The 20,913-nt window shown below is 44.4% G+C and overlaps 12 non-coding genes across 12 annotated transcripts; 4 read left to right on the forward strand and 8 right to left on the reverse strand.

The window, feature by feature from the left end:
- Positions 1-1,118: 1,118 nt before the first annotated feature.
- Positions 1,119-1,192, forward strand: trnai-aau (transfer RNA isoleucine (anticodon AAU)). The gene has a single exon. It is a non-coding gene; the product is annotated as a tRNA-Ile (tRNA).
- A 1,094-nt stretch (positions 1,193-2,286) lies between these two features.
- trnas-uga (transfer RNA serine (anticodon UGA)) lies at positions 2,287-2,368 on the forward strand. The gene has a single exon. It is a non-coding gene; the product is annotated as a tRNA-Ser (tRNA).
- A 266-nt stretch (positions 2,369-2,634) lies between these two features.
- On the forward strand, positions 2,635-2,747 carry LOC128766510 (U5 spliceosomal RNA). The gene has a single exon (XR_008416008.1). It is a non-coding gene; the product is annotated as a U5 spliceosomal RNA (small nuclear RNA).
- Positions 2,748-2,880: 133 nt separating this feature from the next.
- trnam-cau (transfer RNA methionine (anticodon CAU)) lies at positions 2,881-2,953 on the reverse strand. The gene has a single exon. It is a non-coding gene; the product is annotated as a tRNA-Met (tRNA).
- Positions 2,954-11,332: 8,379 nt separating this feature from the next.
- trnak-uuu (transfer RNA lysine (anticodon UUU)) lies at positions 11,333-11,405 on the reverse strand. Its single transcript has one exon. It is a non-coding gene; the product is annotated as a tRNA-Lys (tRNA).
- Positions 11,406-12,842: 1,437 nt separating this feature from the next.
- trnae-cuc (transfer RNA glutamic acid (anticodon CUC)) lies at positions 12,843-12,914 on the reverse strand. Its single transcript has one exon. It is a non-coding gene; the product is annotated as a tRNA-Glu (tRNA).
- Positions 12,915-13,320: 406 nt separating this feature from the next.
- trnan-guu (transfer RNA asparagine (anticodon GUU)) lies at positions 13,321-13,394 on the reverse strand. Its single transcript has one exon. It is a non-coding gene; the product is annotated as a tRNA-Asn (tRNA).
- Positions 13,395-16,390: 2,996 nt separating this feature from the next.
- On the reverse strand, positions 16,391-16,463 carry trnak-cuu (transfer RNA lysine (anticodon CUU)). Its single transcript has one exon. It is a non-coding gene; the product is annotated as a tRNA-Lys (tRNA).
- Positions 16,464-18,658: 2,195 nt separating this feature from the next.
- trnam-cau (transfer RNA methionine (anticodon CAU)) lies at positions 18,659-18,731 on the forward strand. Its single transcript has one exon. It is a non-coding gene; the product is annotated as a tRNA-Met (tRNA).
- A 133-nt stretch (positions 18,732-18,864) lies between these two features.
- Positions 18,865-18,977, reverse strand: LOC128766520 (U5 spliceosomal RNA). Its single transcript, XR_008416017.1, has one exon. It is a non-coding gene; the product is annotated as a U5 spliceosomal RNA (small nuclear RNA).
- A 266-nt stretch (positions 18,978-19,243) lies between these two features.
- Positions 19,244-19,325, reverse strand: trnas-uga (transfer RNA serine (anticodon UGA)). The gene has a single exon. It is a non-coding gene; the product is annotated as a tRNA-Ser (tRNA).
- A 1,173-nt stretch (positions 19,326-20,498) lies between these two features.
- Positions 20,499-20,572, reverse strand: trnai-aau (transfer RNA isoleucine (anticodon AAU)). The gene has a single exon. It is a non-coding gene; the product is annotated as a tRNA-Ile (tRNA).
- Between the last annotated feature and the right edge of the window lie 341 nt (positions 20,573-20,913).

Consider the following 20,913-nt stretch of genomic DNA (forward strand, 5'->3'; position numbering starts at 1 on the left):
TCAGCGTTGTACTGGAGAGCCAGATACTGCGTGCCGCCATCTGGGAAAGTGAGCGGATCCTAACTCCGTCCATGGAGACAGTGAGTGACATCTTTTGAAAAGCTGCTGCAGTCGCCTGAGTGCGCTCCAGTTGCTCCTTCACTGAGCCCTCCGGTTCGAACACTGCTTTGTCCTGGTCCGCTGCCAGGAATGCCATATTGTTCGCGAGGTTCTGGAGGTGTAGCGCACACGAGAAGGTCCGGTCGAGCAGCTGCATCGTGAGGCAGAATCACTTCATTGTAAATCTCACTTTGACAGTAGCAATCAATAAGAAAGTAAAATAGCTACCTTGGATCAATTTCCCCTGAAGATTCGCCAGAGACCCTTTTACCACAGCCAGTAATAATTTGGATATTTTGGCTCACTGGGTTGTGTCCTCAAACAATCAGAGGTCAGACATTGTGGTCTGGCAAACAAGAACTCATTCTCTTCAGGAACCTCACAATCTGTTTTTTAGGCGAAGGCGTCTTTGCCAAGTTTTCAGATGCCACATCAGCATCTTTACCAGATGTCTGTGAAGTCTCTGGACATCCTCAGTGAGAGGCAGAGAAGATGCTGTGATTTAAGGTTGCCAAAGAGCAAAGTTCAGAGTTTTGAGTGTTTTTACAGATATATTTGACAGCATTTCATTTGTATGCTGGAACCAAAGCATGTGCCTGAAAATGTGTTCAGTTATTCCATGCAGCGAGCGCATTGAGCAACTCAATAAAACCACCTCTTAAGACTATCTTCTCCACAGCGTGGAGCTGGGATTACTAGTGAGTCCCTCAATATTGGCTGAACCATGAAAGTCATGTATTACGGTCAACAGCTGTTGTTGCATGGCCTGACTGCTAATGCATGGTGCTTGTCAGAGACTGATGTTTGAACTTTAGCTTCTATGCAGCAACTGTGAGTACAATCCCTGATCAGCTCTAATTCCACTGCCACATCTGACTATCTCCTTCATCATCTTTGAACCTCAGTGGTGATCTTTCTCTTCATTCATGGGGGACTTTAAAATCAAAGGTCCTTTGTTCAACTTGTTCCCTCGCTCCTCTCCTTATCTCCAGAACAGCAATACAATATCTCCTTCAACTGGCCGGTTAGCTCAGATGGTTAGAGCGTGGTGCTAATAACGCCAAGGTCATGGGTTCGATCCCCATACTGGCCAATGATATTATGTTAACTGTGACTATATATGTATTCAACAGTTAACATGAGAGAAGTTTCGCAGTTGAAAGAAAATGCGGTGTTTACCCTCAAATCCTACGCTCCATAAATGAACAACGGTGCCAAAACACCCTATCAGGTCAGGGTAGTGTTCAATGTCATGATGTTGAGGCCAGAGTTTGAAATGTTTCGGTGGTCCAGTATCTTCCTGTGCAAATCCTGAATTGATTCTTCCGTGAATACCGGGCACAGTACTATTTCAACCACCTCCTTCAAGTCCATCAGCACAGTCCATGCTCCGTGTCCTTCAGGTACCATATGAAAGGAAGCAATCTCAGCATCACACATCACAACGTTTAGAAAATGAAGCTCAAGTATTCCAACCCACATTCATCACACTCACACTGCTTTATTTTGACTGATGCATCAATTTATGTACGGAGTGGAACTGAGTAGATACATATCTTGAGCTGACATTAAAGAAATAGAGAAGCTGAGGAGCCGAACTGAGTCGGCCAAAAACCTCATCTCACAGCATGTTTGTTCATCCGCTATTGTCGATTTCTCTTTGTGAAAGTGAATGTTCCGTGACAGGAATCTGTGCAATGGTGTTCTTGTGTAAACTGTAGCTTCCTTCCAAGCAGTTGACCTGGGTTCAATTCTCAGGCTTTGCCAATTGTTTTTGCCATCTAACCGTGGATGGCAGAATATTTGTGCGTCAACTGTCAACACCACAAAAGTCCCATTAAGGCTGGACGCGGACGACCAACAGACAGGTCTCAATGGGATAAAAATCAATCTCTGCCTGGCGTTGTTGGTAGGACTCGAAGCTACGGGGGAAATCCCCAATGGATTTCAGTTCCATGGCCTTCATCACTCGTGCCTTCAGTGGATTTGTGAATGGTCAGAAGAAACCACTTCTTTGAATCACGACTGAATGGAATGGGCTACATGCAGTGGCTGGGAATCGAACCCAGGTCAAGTGCTTGAAAAGCAGCCATCATCATTGTTGCTTGAAAGATGAGGAAGAGATGTGATGAACTGATTTCTAATGAACCCATAACTAAATGACTTATGAAGTGTCTGAGGAACAGTGTTGTTGTGGCCGAGTGGTTAAGGCGATGGACTTGAAATCCATTGGGGTTTCCCCGCGTAGGTTCGAGTCCTACCAGCAACGTCAATGTTGATTTTCTTGCCTTGTGACCTGTGTGTCATCGTCAGCGCCCAGAGATGTTTGAAGCCCAAATATCTTGAGTGTTGTGGACAAGCTGCTCATAGAGTTTACGTGGCTTTTTATCTTGTGTAGTACTTTTCGACAGATTACTTCCCCACTTTGTCTTCATTCATCATGTTGTGAGACACGCACGATGCAGAGGGCGCCACCATGAGTTAAAGGTTGATGTGGAAGAATACAGCTCCTTCTCTGGTTCAGTGTCAGTAGTTCACTCATGTTTCTCTTCAGATCGTATAAATCTTTCGCCTTTTACTAAAGATTTCCGTGGAGAGGAACAACATGAGTTTTTGCAAATTTTTTGATGCCCTGCTCTTGTAGGGCTTCTTATGGTGTTCAATGTAATCTGTCTGGTTAACAACTTTTGATCACACGTGCAGAGTTGTTATTCCCAAGATGTGTATCTATGAAGTAGCAGAGTGTGTTGTCTCACTTAAAGTTGTACTCCAAAAAGACAGTGCCCCGTGTGAGGCTCGAACTCACGACCTTCAGATTATGAGACTAACGCGCTGCCTACTGTGCCAACGAGGCTTGTGCAGTCAATGAAAAGCAGCGTGACTCAGAGGAAAGGCCAAGTGCATGGAATGGAGACCCACTTCTTTGGTCGAAAATACACGAAGCAACATTCCCATCCATGAGCGGTCTGCATGAGGACAGCGAAGAGGCAAGACGATCATCATGAACTGTGCTGTCGCATCGCTGATGACGCATTCACGTGAACAAAGCCTCTTCCGGTGTCGGTACCAAATGTGTCTGTCACTGCCTGATGTGGTCCGCCTGCCTGATGCGGTCCGCCGGAAGTTCCAGGACTGGAACCGGATGTTAGAAACACGCATGCGCAAGGTCTAGGAATTGTGTTTATTGGTTATATCGCGGGAATTTGTGTGTTTTTTGAATAGTTGTCAAAATAGTCTATATTTAACAGTAAAATCTGGAAATTATACGTTTTTACGCGGATGCGCAAGTACGATCTGTTCTTTCTGCCTGATGTGGTCCGCCGGAAATGATGGTGCTGGAGCAGAAAGTTACAGACGAACTGGTTTACGGTACACAAGCGTTACTTTGGTTTATTTCTTTGTCACAGCCAAACTGCACAGACCTAATCCTAACCCTTAATCTAGACTGTAGAAGTTAAAATTTTAAAACGTTCAAGAGAAACTTGTATAACTATGGACGCATGCGCTGACCAGTAAACGTCAGTTGGTAAAACATGCGCAATTTCCGGTTCCAGTCCTGGAATTTCTGGTGGACAGCAGCAGGCAGTGACAGCGTCCACTTACCAAATGTGTCCTACCTGCCACGGAGTGGCATGACATCACATCCGGCATATACCATATCTTTTTTTTTTTATTTTTTAATGAGCCAGAGGAAATTGAAATAAAGGATTTCAATCCGATTTCTACCACATGCGTAGCATTTATTTCCACAAAATGCGATGTTTGTCATCGAATCGTTTGTGAAGTTTATGTCCGTTCTTCTCCGCAGCTGCGTAATAACGCATCGTGATTGGCTGACATGTGCGGAGCTTTGTTTTTCTTTGATATTGCTCAAGAAATCACAATAGTCTCCACATTAGGCACTTTAACACATCCAGATACATTTTATTCATTTACCAGGGAAAATATGCATCTATGAAGGAGTTTTCACCCCTGACAAATAGGTCCTACCACTTCCGCGTTAGCCGAAAGACGCGTCGTGTTTGGCTGACACGTACGGGTTATTGTTTTTACGACTAAACGACTAAAAATACCTGCAGATGCACATAATTATCTGCTGTGGGGTCTATTTTGATTTTGTGCAACATAAAACAAAAACAATGCTCCGGCGAGGCAGAGGTGTGAAGGATCTCAACGGGGGGCGACTCAGATTCAGGCTCTCGAGACAGAACACTGCAGTGTGAAAGTGCCCTCAGATTTGGAGTTGGCCACACCAACGCCTTCGAGCAGGCGTACGGACACATGAGCGTTTTCACAGCCTGTGATTGGATAGTGAGAGAGTGTACGAGCCAGAGCTAGCAAACTGCACCTGTCGCGAGCTGCACAAGCAAATCTTTTGTGTGTGTTCATTTAATAGCGGTTCTGTCAACACAAAATGGCTGAAGGAGGAGAAGAAATTGATTTTGTTGCAGATTTACCGTCAATTCCATTTTCAAGAAGGACTTTTCAAGAAAAGTTGGACATCGTTAAAGGTCGGGCAACTCCGAAGCTAGCAAGCCTGTCACAACCGGGAAAAGGATTTGTCCGCCACTTTCAGTCCGCTAACTACGAGCGGTAACCCTGGCTCACCAGCTCTGAGGAACACTGCAAATTGTATTGCTGGGAGTGCTTGTTATTTGCCACAGATCGACATGGTGTTTGGAGCAACACTGGACACCAAAGCTCTGCTGGAAACTTAAACACAACGCTGCTCTCCAAAACTTTTGGGGAAACCACATTACTTACTAACTTACTCCTTGACTGATGGCCAAGGTGAAAAATTCACGGCCCGCCACTGGTAAATAGTGGTGGTAAATGACTCTACTATATAATAACTATAAAAGCCAACTATAGTTTACAGTATATGTGAACTTTGGACTGGAGTTGTTTAAAGCATGTGTCACTGAACCAGTTGCTGTGTGGTTGTCTTGACCTAGAATGACTTTTTAAAGTGTTTTATAATGTTATTTGCTGTGCATTTTTTCTCAGTCAGACCACATGCCATGTAGCCCGACTAGCTCAGTCGGTAGAGCTTGAGACTCTAAATCTCAGGGTCGTGGGTTCGAACAACTTCTCAGCCTATCCCCTCCCTTTTCCCCACACAATCGACAGTAAAAGTACAATATTCTTCTCACCTTGCACATAGATTCAGCAGCATAATCTGGGTCCGTCGCTCTTGCAGCTGCTTCCACCTCTCGCTGGATCCTGCCTCTCCTCACTGGTTGCATGACGGAGTTCCATCTCTGATGTTGAATAATAGATGCTTTTAGAAGTTGCCTTTGCAAGTATGAGCTGGAAAGTGTTGTGTATATTACTTTCTGTGATTACATTTTTCACTGTTTCGTCACGGTCTTTCCTCATAAACAAACGTGGGATGGGGGGAGGCACCGGAGACCCAGCTTTACGACAGCCTGCAGTTACACTCATTCACTTGTGTCGCCGCCAAAAGCAAATATTCCAGGACTGCAAACAGCTGCTTTAACTAAAGTGTGCATGAAACATGAAGCTTCTTTCATTTACTTTTGTCACATTATCGGGTTGGACTGGTCACAACAGTGTCTGTTTCTCCTGCAAGGATTCAAGGCCTTTCTTTCTCAATTCCATCTTGCTGACTGAAGCGGATCCAAATTACAGGCACAATTGATGAAACTTCAGCTTCCTTGTGTTGAAGGAGCACAGCAGACGAATGACTTTTAATCTCAGGGTCCTGGGTTCAGTTCAGCTTCTATGGGAAACGCAGCGCAGAGACAATCGAGCTATGAGTAGTGCACCTCTGTGAGGAGGAGTGGCGCTGTGAGCTCTTCAGTCCCTCAGGTTCCTATGACAGTAGAAGAAGAGCGATTGAAGCTGACAGGTAGAGAGAAGCTGTTTCAGACTGTTTTATTGAACTCTGTCGACAGCGATCGTGCTGACTAGTTTAACTAGTCTAACTACAGAGATGATGGTTCAATGGTGTCATCATAATCAACCCGCTTCCTTTCGCAGGTTTTGGGAATAAACTCACAAGTTTCTAAATACATTTTAATACTCTGGAGGTTGTGTTGTCTATGTATTACAAGAATGACAGATGTCGAGTGACAAAAACAAAGGGTATCGTTTTTGATCACACGAGTGAGCACGGACTCACTTTAGCAACCATGCTAACGGTTGCTAACATGGAGGTAATGCCTGTTATGGTCATATTGGGGGCCAGGGTCATATTGCTTTTAACAGAGAAGGCTGCAGTTTTTGCTTCCTGCAGTGTGTGGTTGTGGGCGTGGCCAGATGGAGGTTGATTTGCTGGAGCCGGAGTGCAGCCGATCAGAGGGAGTGGAGACATCTACAAGTACCTGTAGCTGCTACCTACTCTCTCTCTCTCTCTCTCTCTCTCTCTTCTCCAACCACTTCCAAGCCAGCAGCAGGTGTTGTACTGTGCTCCTGTGATTGTTCTTTTGTGTTGATGTTTCTCAGAGTTTTTGTTTTGTTCCTTTTTGTCATTGCATTGGATTTGTGTCAAATTCCTCAATTTAAGTTTCAACAAGCATCCTGAGTTTAGTGTATGTAAAGAACGTTTTGTTTGCTATTTGCAATGTAACAGTCACTTCGCGTCGGTTAAAGTTTTACTGAGTTTTGTTTAAGAACCAAGCCGTTTGTGATTTGAGAGGGAAGGCATTTGATTCATTTGTGTACTGTGTCTTTTAGTTTTGTTTCACGTTTTAGAGAAATGGTCGCTTTGTGTTAGCATCGAATACATTTATGTTAAATGTCCCCTTCGTGGCTGCTGGAGTGCTTGGAGAATGGAAACAATCATGTTGTGGTCCACCTTCCCCCTAGACTGGGGACATAACACCACTAAGAAGGTAAATGTACACCTATATTTACGTATTACTATTTTTCTTTTCTTTGGCTAAGAGTACATGTGCTTATGATGTCTGTATTTGTGTTATATAGATCACAAAACAACTGGCAGGAGGAATTGAGGACACCGCGACATGGATGACCAACATCGGAAACAAGTATGGTTCTAAACTCTCTCCTCACAACGGGCGAAGGGGCTGGACTGGATGACTTGTGCCAAGGGGTCATCAAAGATACGGTGATGCTGGTGAGCCCCAACCAGACGGCATCTATGTGGATAGGGACTGTTGCAGCAACATGTAGCTTAACCACTATTTGTGTTGTGATGTTTTGACTGGAAACTAACTTCTATTAATAACCTTATGAATTCATGCAGGAGTCCGTCCAGTTCTCCATTGGTTTCGGCCACTAACATCCACAGTGCGGTTGGATGTGTTGCATTTCATGAGGTGATTCACTCATGGTCTCACAACGGAACAGCATCCACTGTATGGCACGTTCTGTTCAAACTTATCAAGCTGCATTTTCAAGTGGGATAAGCAGGACGTCTGTTGCCTGAAGGAGGCCAAGTGGGTGGAGCTGAAGAAAAAACATCAGGGCTATGAACCAACTGACGCCCAGGTGTTGGCAAGCATCAGTTCTAGCGAGCTGGCCAAACACTGCCGCAGGAGAACCCGAGGGGTAGAGGAGACCCGTGCACTCATCAAAGGTCTTCTGGACTCCATGTGGGACCTCGTGGACGGCACTGGGCTGCACCTCATCAATCGTGAGAGCATGTCTCAAGTGTGGGAGGTCCAGCAAAAGCACCTTGCCTGCATCTAGGATCCACCAGGATTGCAGCTGTACACCAACACCGGGTCGCGGCTGGAGAAAGGTGATAGAACGTTGGATGTCCTCAGATCTGCCAGAGGGTCCTCATCCCTTGAGAGTTTTCATAAGCATCAGTGTGCTTTCATTCCAGGTAAGTTTAGAATTGTGGTAGTACATTACATGACAAATGTCTTATGTCATAATGCGTCATAATACTGCAATGTGCTGTACTCGGTGATCATGTTGTATTTTTCTTATCAGGGTGGAGATGCAACGCATTGCACACTCAAATGTATATGCTGGAAGGTGTTTCGAGGTGGAACATCAACCGTTCAGCACAAGCTATTTGGATGACAGAGACATCCAGGACGAAAATATGACATACGTTTGATGTCCAATGCACTGAGCAGCAGAGTCTTGGGAACCTCTTCTTCCAGAGTTTGTTCCACCCAGGAAGCCTACTGGTAAGAAAATAAACTGCTGTTGATGACCTAGTAGGTAAGAAGGTAAAAAGATAATCTTTATTCACCCCTATTGATTGCAGGAGAACACATTGCAGTGCAATACCTCCTGGCGCAGTCAAACAGAGGAGATCTCCTGAGCCAGCAGGACGTCAGTGAGATACGGCCAGGCATGTTGGACGCTGTCTGAGACGAGGACAGCACCGACATAACTGTGCCAGATGTCACAGACATTACTTTTCATGTAACATGATAACAGGAGTTTGATAATCCATCAAATGCTTTTGGAAAAGCAATAACTTGTTCTGAAGCAGTCTTTATAATATAGGCATAAAGTTTTGTTGACCTCCCCAGGAATCTACTTTTGCATTTGAGGAGACTGCTGCATCTTCCTGGCCGGTATTGGAGGAGAGTGACACTGCCGCCACATCTGCCCCGCCCTCCTGAGGAGAGCCAGCCCCTCACCGCAGCTTTGGTACGTGGATACATATCGAATTATCTCATGTCATCTAATGTGATATGCTCCTCTCATGACCATTAGAGATGTGGGTTTATAGTTATCTTTTCTCATTGTAATTTATTTTATTGGTTCATTTCTTATGACAGGACACTAGGTGTGATTCCCCTGGGGTTCCTGGATGGGGAGGCGTGTGCTATGATGTGCTCTATGATGTGGTTTATTTATTTGCAGGTTGGAGATGGTACATGGCAAGGCTGCTCACCGACCAGACCTCAACCGAGTTTCTGACTGTGTAGCTTTGAAAGTCTACCATGAGTTCCGGGAGGCCAGAAATGGGCCGAAAGACAACAATAGGCGGACATTCCCCATCCCACAAGCAATTGTTAAGATTGACAGTCATATCAAACAGTTGCTGGAGGACTCCAAAGATGTCTTGGATAAGACAGACCTGTTGTTAGTTAACATAAACCACACAATAGTGTCGTCCTGGTGAGTTTGTCTATAATATCTCAATCAATTGCATGACTACATTTTCATGATAATAAAAATAAAGGCGTTATTTACATGGCACTTTTTATAACGCTGTTCACAAAGTGCTTGAATATTCATGTGTGTTTGTTTTTCTGTCCTGTAGGCTGCATGATCGCCAAAAAAGAACGGAGCAGGATTCACTCCTTCAGCGGCGCAGCACCAGAACATCTGCACCACTTCCACAGAGTGCAGGGTTTCCTCCCTCTTCAACTGGTCAGTGTCCCCCGGTCCACTATCAGAGCTGGGCCCCGCCTCCTCAAACACCCCATGGCTGGTTCTCTGCCTAGCAGCCACCCCCAACGGTCCTCAAGCTTGGCCCTCCACCCACAGGGCACCCTTCGCACCCCCACCTCACCCTCAAAGGCTGGTAAACTTACCCTGAAGGACCCCCACCACACTTCTATGCTTGGCCGTCGACTTCCCAAGCACCCACACAGGGCTGGTCGTCCACCGACCAACCACCCTCAACATCCTTCCAGCAACAATCCTCAGCATCCTCTCAAACCCACCCAGATGCACTTGACCCCACAAATGGCCACCACCAAAGGAGGTTGCGAAAGGCAGCCCTTGAGGATCAGGAGCGAGAGCAGAGAGGTGAACCTCCAAAAGAGCACTACCACTATCAGTGCAAACATTGTGGCAAAGCAAAAAAACCAAATCAACCGGCCACTCTCAGGTATGTGGCAAGTGGTACTGCCCTGCACCTGGACAGACTTTTGAAGAGTGGAAAGAATCTTGTAATTGTATTTTGTTTGTCATTTTGATGATATAGCAATTAATTGTGTATGCTGTTGCAACTGCTGTTTACTCATTTTGCAGTCCCACTTTAGATTATGTACAATGGATAATACCATCAATAAACTTATTCGCACATGTATTACAAACATTGCATGTAATTCTTCATGATAAAGCACTTATTTGATAAAGTACTGAGATCACACGCCTCATGCTCCACTGACTCACTGTTTTAATGACAGGATATTGCACATCCCAACCTTAAAAGCTTGAAAATCTTTGCAGCAATGTATTTGTTTTAGAACCTGAGGCTGAACATGTTTTTTTTTTAATGAACACTGGCAGTAACTGGTCAATGTTAACAGAAATCCCATCAGCTGACACAAGCTGTCTCAGTCAGTCAAGTTGGCTCTAATGTGTTTATTCACATTTACAGCAGGTTCTACAACAAAGACATCAACTCACTGTGTTAGACATATGTGGGTGAATTGAAGTGATGGGACTCCAAGCAGCAATTATCAATGCAGAGCGGTGAGGTCTCTGGCCCCAGTGGCTTCGCAGCAGCGTTCTGTAAAAAGGTTTAAGGAAAAGCTCTGTCCCGTTCTATGGAGGATGTTTGAGGAATCATTTCAGAGTGGGAGAATCTCAAATAAGAAAGATAAAGATCCTAAAAATAGTGAGTCATACCATCTGATTTCACTCCTTTATTTAACCAGAGAAGAAAATTGATTGAACTGCTGAATGTTAGCAAAGTATAAAAAGGAGTTTTGTTGTTTTGTTGAACATTTTGTTGGACAACAGTATTGATCAACTGACACATCACTCTTGTGCTACAGGTGGACTGATGGGTGGGAGCTCAGAAAAGCCTGCTGTACGCTGTTTTTATAATCCAAAACAAAAACACTTCTCCATATACTTTAGAATCATCGCAATACTACAGTATATACGAGGCAAGAGTGTAAAAAAAGAAATGCAAATATGACATAGTTAATATTTAAAGTGGGAGATGACTGAAGATTTGGAGTCATGTTGCAAAGCTTGTCCCCCAACAGTTGAACGTAAATGAATGGAATGGAAATCCATATCACTTTTCAAAAAGTCACTGAGGCTCGAACTCACGACCTTCAGATTATGAGACTGACGCGCTACCTACTGTGCCAACGAGGCTTGTTTGCACCACATTTGTCGAATATAAACTCATCTAATAAATAATAATAAAACATGGCAGTGTTATTGGAACTTTGTGTTTTATCTTACCCAGCTGATTCAACCAATGAGTCAGAGCTGAGCCCCGACCGTATCATAGCCTGAACCAAGTCCTTTTGAAACCTGGACCAACACACAACCAGTGAAACAGCCAACTTGGCCAGTGACAAAGCATCGCCTGAAGAGGGACTTGAACCCTGGACCCTCAGATTAAAAGTCTGATGCTCTACCGACTGAGCTATCCAGGCTCCTAGGGAGGTGTGATGTGTGTAACCTGATGCAGTGTGTGTGTGTTCCTGTGTCTTAGCTGATGTTTGTGGTGAGCACATGACAAACCTGATATCAGCTGTGTTTTGTAACTTGCGGCGACAAACTGCTCATTTTCCTCAACTTCCTTGAATCAGGTCATTTTCATCGTTAGTTCACTCAAGGAGATTGGAAGACATGACTTGTTGGTTTTAGGAGACGCCATTACCTCCATGTGAGCAACCGTAATCTTGATTCCTGCTCAATAGGGGAACTTCTGATGGCATGATGACATTGAACTGGGCAGAGTCTGGAGGAGTGAACACATTCATGATTCTCACTTTCTTGTTCCAGTAAAAACATTCCACCAATAAAACTCTTCCTGGGATCATTTCTCTGGATTTCCCAGGTGTTTTTAAAGAATATTCCCAGCCTTGTCCCCACACAATGGACAGTCGGATAAAATATTCCTGAAATATAAAAAGAATGAAAGAATAAAGAATAAAAAGAACTCTTTTGACAGAGCGAACGCTACAGAGAGAACGCTAAACACTGCTGACAGGATCCTTCTTAGTATAGTGGACTGTGGGCGTGATTAACCAACACTGGTTACCAATGCTCTACTGGGGAGGCGGGGTCCTTAGACGCTGCAGCAACGATGAAGGAGACACATGTGATACAGGTGATCCGAACTTCTGACTAGTTGCCATCCATCGTCTGTTCAACATGTTTGCATCTCCCTCGTAGATGAACATTGGACTTTAGACTGCATTTAAAAGGAAGAGATCTTCAGATGGTCGCGGAGGACAAGTTCAGGTCAGATTGAGCACCAATGCTTGATACTCTCCTCACAAAGACAAGAGCTCCTCAGAACTAATGTTATTTAGCTGGCCAGCACAAGATACAGACATTCATACATATATCTGCATTTATTTCTTTCCAAGACAAACCAAACTATTTAAATATCAGGACAATTTGTTTGAGGTTTAAAAGTTTCCATGGAGAAAAAAGATTTCTGTCCTTCCTTTGGTGCAGCACTTTATGGTATTGGAAAAAGAAAATCTTTTTTTGTTTGTTTTTGACGCTCATCAATATTGTATGTGATTGTATGATGTGTGTGATGGATGTCTTCTGATTTCAGAAGTTTCATAAATCTGAAATAGACAGTACACTGCGATCAGACCCGAACTAAAGATCTTCTCACTGGCTAGACTGACACCAACTGTCTGAGGCAGTGGTTGTTAGTCGACGTGTTTATTTAGACTTACACAGGTTCGACAACAAAGGTATCAAATGAATATGTTAGAGTTCTCATTTAGCGTGTGAGACGTCGTGGGATTTATGCCTGCATTCTCTCGAGTTAAGGGAGGTTTGGAAGAGGTGATTAATGACAACAATCTGTCATTAAACAACATCAAAATACCATAATGATGGTCGCTTTCCCATACCGGGAGTCGAACCCGGGCCGCCTGGGTGAGAACCAGGAATCCTGACCGCTAGACCATATGGGACATATTTAGCAGTTCAGATGAGATTTCAACTGTCAAAGATATCTGTAAAACCACTCAAATAGCACAAGTAGCACCATGGACACACAGCTTCAGGTATGATGAACCATGTCTATGATCATGGAACAAGGGACTGTCTGTGTGGATATTATATTTATAATAATAATCAAAATAACAGAAGATGATCCCAGGTTCACATGTGTTCATGGAACGATGGTTAAGACTTGGAGTCTCCAAATTGACACCTGATTGGTTAAACTGTCTGTGCTCAGTTGGAAGAAAAACCTGCAGCCCTTTCTGAGACAGTTTGGTGACGCCTGTTTTGTCACGAAGGGCTGTGTTTGATCAACATCACGTCTGTCAGAGTGAGTACATGAATTAAGTTTTTACTGCAAGATAAAGCAGGTCACGTCCCTGGGTGGGCTCGAACCACCAACCTTTCGGTTAACAGCCGAACGCGCTAACCTATTGCGCCACAGAGACATGCTACTACTCATGAAAATGTTGATCTGTGAACAAACGTTTTCAGTTTTCAAGGTTTGAAGATTGTGCAGAAGGATTGTGTGACTGAAGTCAGTGATGGCTATGTGTTTTTCAGCAAAGAGAGAGTGTGAAAGAAAGATGGTAGCAGTGCTTTAGGGAATAAATGAATAAAGAGAATGAGAGCAAAAGCTTCCACCATTTCATCTTTGCATCAACCAACACTGTCTTCCACTTCTTTGTCCCAAACCTCATTGTACCGATCACATGGACATTGTGTTGTCACATGGCTCGCATCACTGAGTAGTGTTGCAAAGCTTGTGTCCCAAAACAGTTGGACATAAATGAATCGCTCTGATGCTGAAATCTTGTCTCAGTGTTTTGCATTCAAATCTCTGTCAAAAGCATGTATTACACATGTTCAGTCAAAGTGCCAGCACAAGGTCAGAAGCTCCAAGCTAATAGTCAACACTGGTTGTCCTGGGCAAGAACTAGGAATACGACGACCTATGGGACAGGAGTCCACCCAAAGGGGTTTATGGCTTGATCAGGATCATGGTGACTGATCGATCGGAGCGTCCCGATGTGGTTCCCATACCAGGGGCCAAACAACGACACCATATGGGACGTACCTGGAATAAATGAGGTAGTTTAGGAAGAGGTCGATCACATCATTAACTGTAGCTAGGATTTGGAAGTGTAAAGCTGTCACAAAACAGGAGTGAAGTTTGTGGTCGTGCAAGGCAGCTATCACAACATTTAGCTGCTAAAACACAGCATCGTCACCATGAAATCAACAATTATATGATGTTGAAACAACAGAAACGTTGCTTCTGTTGTTCAGCCTTTGAACAAACCAGCACTTCAACACAATCCTCTGAACCATCGATCCAATAACATCTGTGAACTGGTGACCGTCTTCTGACGTCAGTGACCTGTTTTGCACACATATAAGTGTTCAGAGCACAAAAGAGACTTTTCTCGTGTTCTGCAGTCGTCCATGCTACATTGTGCTGGTCTCGGTCGCAAACATCATCCACAACTGTCCTGATGTCCGGGAAGAGGGGAAAATGGACACATATCGCTCCGTGGAAACATACCATAAATAAAGGTCGTGGTAGGAGTCATGTTGCAAAGCTTGTGCCCCAAAACAGTTGAACGTAAATGAATGGAATGGAAATCCATCCACCAAAAAGACAGTGCCCCGTGTGAGGCTCAAACTCACGACCTTCAGATTATGAGACTGACGTGCTGCCTACTATGCCAACGAGGCTTGTGTATACCACATCTGTCTTATATAAATACATCTAATAAATAATAATGCTAAAATGTGGAAGGGTCATTGGAACTCCAAAATATATATTCACTTTGATAAGCCTTGTGTGTTTTCCTATCAGAGCCTGAACCTTCTTAAAGTCCTTTTGCAACCTGCACCAACACACAACCAGCGAAACAGCCAATTTGGCCAGACACAGAGTATCGCCTGAACACGGAATTGAACCCTGGACCCTGAGATTAAATGTCATTCATCTGCTGTGCTCCTTCAACACAAGGAAGCTGGAGTTTCATCAATTGTGCCTGTAGTTTGGATCCGTTTCAGTCAGCAAGATGGAATTGAGAAAGAAAGGCCTTGAATCCTTGCAGGAGACACAGACACTGTTGTGACCAGTCCAACTCGATAATGTGCCAAAAGTAAATGAAAGAAGCTTCATGTTTGCACGCTTTAGTTAAAGCAGCTGTTTGCAGTCCTGGAATATTTGCTTTTGGCGGCGCCACAGGTGAATGAGTGTAACTGCAGGCTGTCGTAAAGCTGGGTCCCTGGTCCCTCCCCCCCATCCCACGTTTGTTTATGAGGAAAGACCGTGACGAAACAGTGAAAAATGTAATCACAGAAAGTAATATACACAACACTGTCCAGCTCATACTTGCAAAGGCAACTTCTAGAAGCATCTATCATTCATCATCAGAGATGGAACTCCGTCATGCAGCCAGTGAGGAGAGGCAGGATCCAGCGAGAGGTGGAAGCAGCTGCAAGAGAGATGGACCCAGATGATAAAACTTTATTTTGAATGCATGTTTCAGAATGAAGCAAAAGGGAAAGTTTGAACATTTACTGGTGACAAGAGACAACAACCCGCAATCTTTTCGTGATGAGAAATAAATCTGTAAGATGCAACGTCATTCGGTTTCTCTCCCTCACATGTCCAGTGGAATGAATGGAATTCCGCGAGCAATGGACGTCGTGATGTTTCTCACATGATTCTTCCGTGAACAACGTCATGCCTGTTGTTTACAGCGCTGTTGAATAATAAAGACGAAGGAGCAGCGTTTTTCCTCTGGCTTTATTAGATCATGACTCTCCTGTGTTTCAATAAGGAGCAGACAAACAGCGATCAGAGCGATCAGAACCATCAAAACGTCCGTTCACAGGTTTATTTCCAGTTGACTGTGGACACAGACGTCAGAGTTAGAAACGATTCTTCTTCAATCAGTTCCAGAACAACCGTCAGGGATGATGAAATGTGGCGCTGGTCGCGTCTCTCAGCAGCTCTGAGCAGGTCTGCAGAGCAGAGGACTCAGAGGACGGCAGCAGCTACAGATAGAACATGAGTCATGGCTCGTCATGGAGGTGGACCCAATAGCTAGAATGTTGCAGGTTTACAGAGGACACGGGACAACAAGAGTAAATTACCAGTTTATTAAATACAATAATAAACGGACAGGAACTGAGGGTTGAGGTTGAGTGTTTGCATTTTCCCGTCAATGTATCTTGAAAAGTTGACTCTGGCTAGCAGGCCAACTTCTGAGGACTCAGGAGAGGAATGTGTTACAATGTCTGAGTGATGTCGGTGGGACAAGAGGCAGGTGGCATGTTGAGTCCTCCTCATCCATCAGGGATGCAGAACCTCTGGGCAGGGTGATAGGAATATTGTATTTGACTGTCCCTTGTGTGGGGACAAGGGAGTGGACAACCTCGATTTGAGCAAGCTGAAAAGTTGCGCCCAACGTGGGGCTCGAACCTTCGACCCTGAGATTAAGAGTCTCATGCTCTACCGACTGAGCTAGCCGGGCTTCATGGGGTGTTGCCTGACTGAGAGAAGCTCGACTTTCTATCCAGTAGTCGGACGAAGCTGTTTACATTCAAATTCAAGAGCTTCGATTTAAAAAATGCACAGCAAAAAACATGATGAATACAACACTTTAAAAACACACGTGCTGAGTCAAGACAACTACACAGCAACTGGTTCAGAGTCACATGCTTTAAACAACTCCAGTCAAAAGTGCAAATATACTGTTGGCTGTCATTTACCGCCACCATTTACCAGTGGCGGGCTGTGAATTTTTCGCGTTGGCCCTCAGTCAAGTAAGTCAGTAAGTTAGTAAGTGAAAGGTTTTGGAGACCGTTGCGTTTAAGTGTCCAGCAGAGCTTTGGTGTCCAGTGTTGCTCCAAACACCATGTCGATCTGTGGCAAATAACAAGCACTCCCAGCAATACAATTTGCAGTGTTCCTCAGAGCTGGTGAGCCAGGGGTACCGCTCGTAGTTAGTGGACTGAAAGTGGCGGACAAGTCCTTTTCCCGGTTGTGACAGGCTTGCTAGCTTCGGAGTTGCCCGAACTTTCTTAATGGTGTCCGACTTTACTTGAAAGTTCCGTCTTGAAAATGGATTTGACGGTAAATCTGCAACAAAATCTATTTCTTCTCCTCCTTCAGCCATTGTGGGTTGACAGAACCGCTATTAAATGAACACACGCAAAAGATTTGCTTGTGCAGCTCGCGACAGGTGCAGTTTGCTAGCTCTGGCTCGTACACTCTCTCACTATCCAATCACAGGCTGTGAAAACGCGCATGTTTCCATGCGCCTGCTCGAAGGCCTTGGTGTGGCCAACTCCAAATCTGAGGGCACTTTCACACTGCAGTGTTCTGTCTCGAGAGCCTGAATCTGAGTCGCCCCCCGTTGAGATTCTTCACACCTCTGCCTCGCCGGAGCATTGTTTTTGTTTTATGTTGCACAAAAATAAAAATAGACCCCACAGCAGATAATTATGTGCATCTGCAGGTATTTTTAGTCGTTTAGTCGTAAAAACAATAACCCGTACGTGTCAGCCAATCACGACGCGTCTTTCGGCTAACGCGGAAGTGGTAGGACCCATTTGGCAGGGGTGAAAACGCCTTCATAGATGCATATTTTCCCTGGTAAATGAATAAAATGTATCTGGATGTGTTAAAGTGCCTAATGTGGAGACTATTGTGATTTCTTGAGCGATATCAAAGAAAAACAAAGCTCTGCGCATGTCAGCCAATCACGATGCGTTATTACGCAGCTGCGGAGAAGAATGGACATAAACTTCACAAACGATTCGATGACAAACATTGCATTTTGTGGAAATAAATGCTACGCATGTGGTAGAAATTGCCTTGAAATCCTTTATTTCAATTTCCTCTGGCTCATTAAAACATTAAAAAAAAAGATATGGTATATGCTGGATGTGATGTCATGCCACTCCGTGGCAGGTAGGACACATTTGGTAAGCGGACGCTGTCACTGTCTGGTGTGGTCCACCAGAAATTCCGGGACTGGTACCGGAAATTGCGCATGTTTTACCAACTGACGTTTACTGGTCAGCGCATGCGTCCAAGTTTTTCTTGAACGTTTTAAAATTTAAACTTCTACAGTCTAGATTAAGGGTTAGGATTAGGTCTGTGCAGTTTGGCTGTGACAAAGAAATAAACCAAAGTAACGCTTGTGTACCGTAAACCAGTTCGTCTGTAACTTTCTGCTCCAGCACCATCATTTCCGGCGGACCACATCAGGCAGAAAGAACAGATCGTACTTACCCATGCGCGTAAAAACGTACAATTTCCAGATTTTACTGTTAAATATAGACTATTTTGACAGCTATTCAAAAAACACACAAATTCACGCGATATATCCAATAAACACAATTCCTAGACCTTGCGCATGCGTGTTTCTAACATCCGGTTCCAGTCCTGGAACTTCCGGCGGACCGCATCAGGCAGGCGGACCACATCAGGCAGTGACAGACACATTTGGTACCTACACCGGAAGAGGCTTTGTTCATGTGAATGCGTCATCAGCGATGCTACAGCACAGTTCATGATGATCGTCCTGCCTCTTCGCTGTCCTCATGCAGACCACTCATGGATGGGAATGTTGCTTTGTGTATTTTCTCCCAAAGAAGTGGGTCTCCATTCCATGCACTTGGCCTTTCCTCTGAGTCACGCTGCTTTTCATTGACTGCACAAGCCTCGTTGGCGCAGTAGGCAGCGCGTTAGTCTCATAATCTGAAGGTCGTGAGTTCGAGCCTCACACGGGACACTGTCTTTTTGGAGTACAACTTTAAGTGAGACAACACACTCTGCTACTTCATAGATACACATCTTGGGAATAACAACTCTGCGCTTGTAATCCAAAGGTGTTAACCAGACAGGTTACATTGAACACAATAAGAAGCCCTACAAGAGCAGGGCATCAAAAAATTTGCAAAAACTCATGTTGTTCCTCTCCACGGAAATCTTTAGTAAAAGGCGAAAGATTTATACGATCTGACGAGAAACATGAGTGAACTACTGACACTGAACCAGAGAAGGAGCTGTATTCTTCCACATCAACCTTTAACTCATGGTGGCGCCCTCTGCATCGTGCGTGTCTCACAACATGATGAATGAAGACAAAGTGGGGAAGTAATCTGTCGAAAAGTACTACACAAGATAAAAAGCCACGTAAACTCTATGAGCAGCTTGTCCACAACACTCAAGATATTTGGGCTTCAAACATCTCTGGGCGCTGACGATGACACACAGGTCACAAGGCAAGAAAATCAACATTGACGTTGCTGGTAGGACTCGAACCTACGCGGGGAAACCCCAATGGATTTCAAGTCCATCGCCTTAACCACTCGGCCACAACAACACTGTTCCTCAGACACTTCATAAGTCATTTAGTTATGGGTTCATTAGAAATCAGTTCATCACATCTCTTCCTCATCTTTCAAGCAACAATGATGATGGCTGCTTTTCAAGCACTTGACCTGGGTTCGATTCCCAGCCACTGCATGTAGCCCATTCCATTCAGTCGTGATTCAAAGAAGTGGTTTCTTCTGACCATTCACAAATCCACTGAAGGCACGAGTGATGAAGGCCATGGAACTGAAATCCATTGGGGATTTCCCCCGTAGCTTCGAGTCCTACCAACAACGCCAGGCAGAGATTGATTTTTATCCCATTGAGACCTGTCTGTTGGTCGTCCGCGTCCAGCCTTAATGGGACTTTTGTGGTGTTGACAGTTGAGGCACAAATATTCTGCCATCCACGGTTAGATGGCAAAAACAATTGGCAAAGCCTGAGAATTGAACCCAGGTCAACTGCTTGGAAGGAAGCTACAGTTTACACAAGAACACCATTGCAGAGATTCCTGTCAAGGAACATTCACTTTCACAAAGAGAAATCGACAATAGCGGATGAACAAACATGCAGTGAGATGAGGTTTTTGGCCGACTCAGTTCGGCTCCTCAACTTCTCTATTTCTTTAAGTCCATGTCAGCTCAAGATATGTATCTACTCAGTTCCACTCTGTACATAAATTGATGCATCGGTCAAAATATAGCAGTGTGAGTGTTATGAATGTGGGTTGGAATACTTGAGCTTCATTTTCTAAACGTTGTGATGTCTGCCTGCCCAAGGCATTTGCAGCAAGGAACACAAATGGTGGCAATGGCCATGAAAATGCCACATTGCTGAGATTGTTTCCTTTCATATGGTACCTGAAGGACACGGAGCATGGACTGTGCTGATGGACTTGAAGGAGGTGGTTGAAATAGTACTGTGCCCGGTATTCACGGAAGAATCAGTTCAGTATTTGCACAGGAAGATACTGGACCACCGAAACATTTCAAACTCCGGCCTCAACATCATGACATTGAACACGACCCTGACCTGATAGGGTGTTTTGGCACCCTTGTTCATTTATGGACCGTAGGATTTGAGGGTAAACACCGCATTTTCTTTATATATATAGATACAACTGTGAAACTTCTCTCATGTTAACTGTTAAATACATATATAGTCACAGTTAACATAATATCATTGGCCAGTATGGGGATCGAACCCATGGCCTTGGCGTTATTAGCACCACGCTCTAACCATCTGAGCTAACCGGCCAGTTGCAGGAGTTATTGTGTTGCTGTTCTGGAGATAAGGAGAGGAGCGAGGGAACAAGTTGAACAAAAGACCTTTGATGTTGAAGTCCTGCATAAATGAAGAGAAAGATCACCACTGAGGTTCAAAGATGATGAAGGAGATCTTCAGATGTGGCAGTGGAATTAGGGCTGATCAGGGATTGAACTCACAGTTGCTGCATCGAAGCTAAAGTCCAAACATCAGTCTCTTACAAGTAGCATGCATTAGCAGTCAGGCCAAGCAACAACAGCTGTTGACCGTAATACATGACTTTCATGGTTCAGCCAATATTGAGGGACTCACTAGTAATCCCAGCTCCACGC

Source organism: Synchiropus splendidus, chromosome 10, assembly GCF_027744825.2.
Source record: "Synchiropus splendidus isolate RoL2022-P1 chromosome 10, RoL_Sspl_1.0, whole genome shotgun sequence".
Lineage (NCBI taxonomy): Eukaryota > Metazoa > Chordata > Actinopteri > Syngnathiformes > Callionymidae > Synchiropus > Synchiropus splendidus.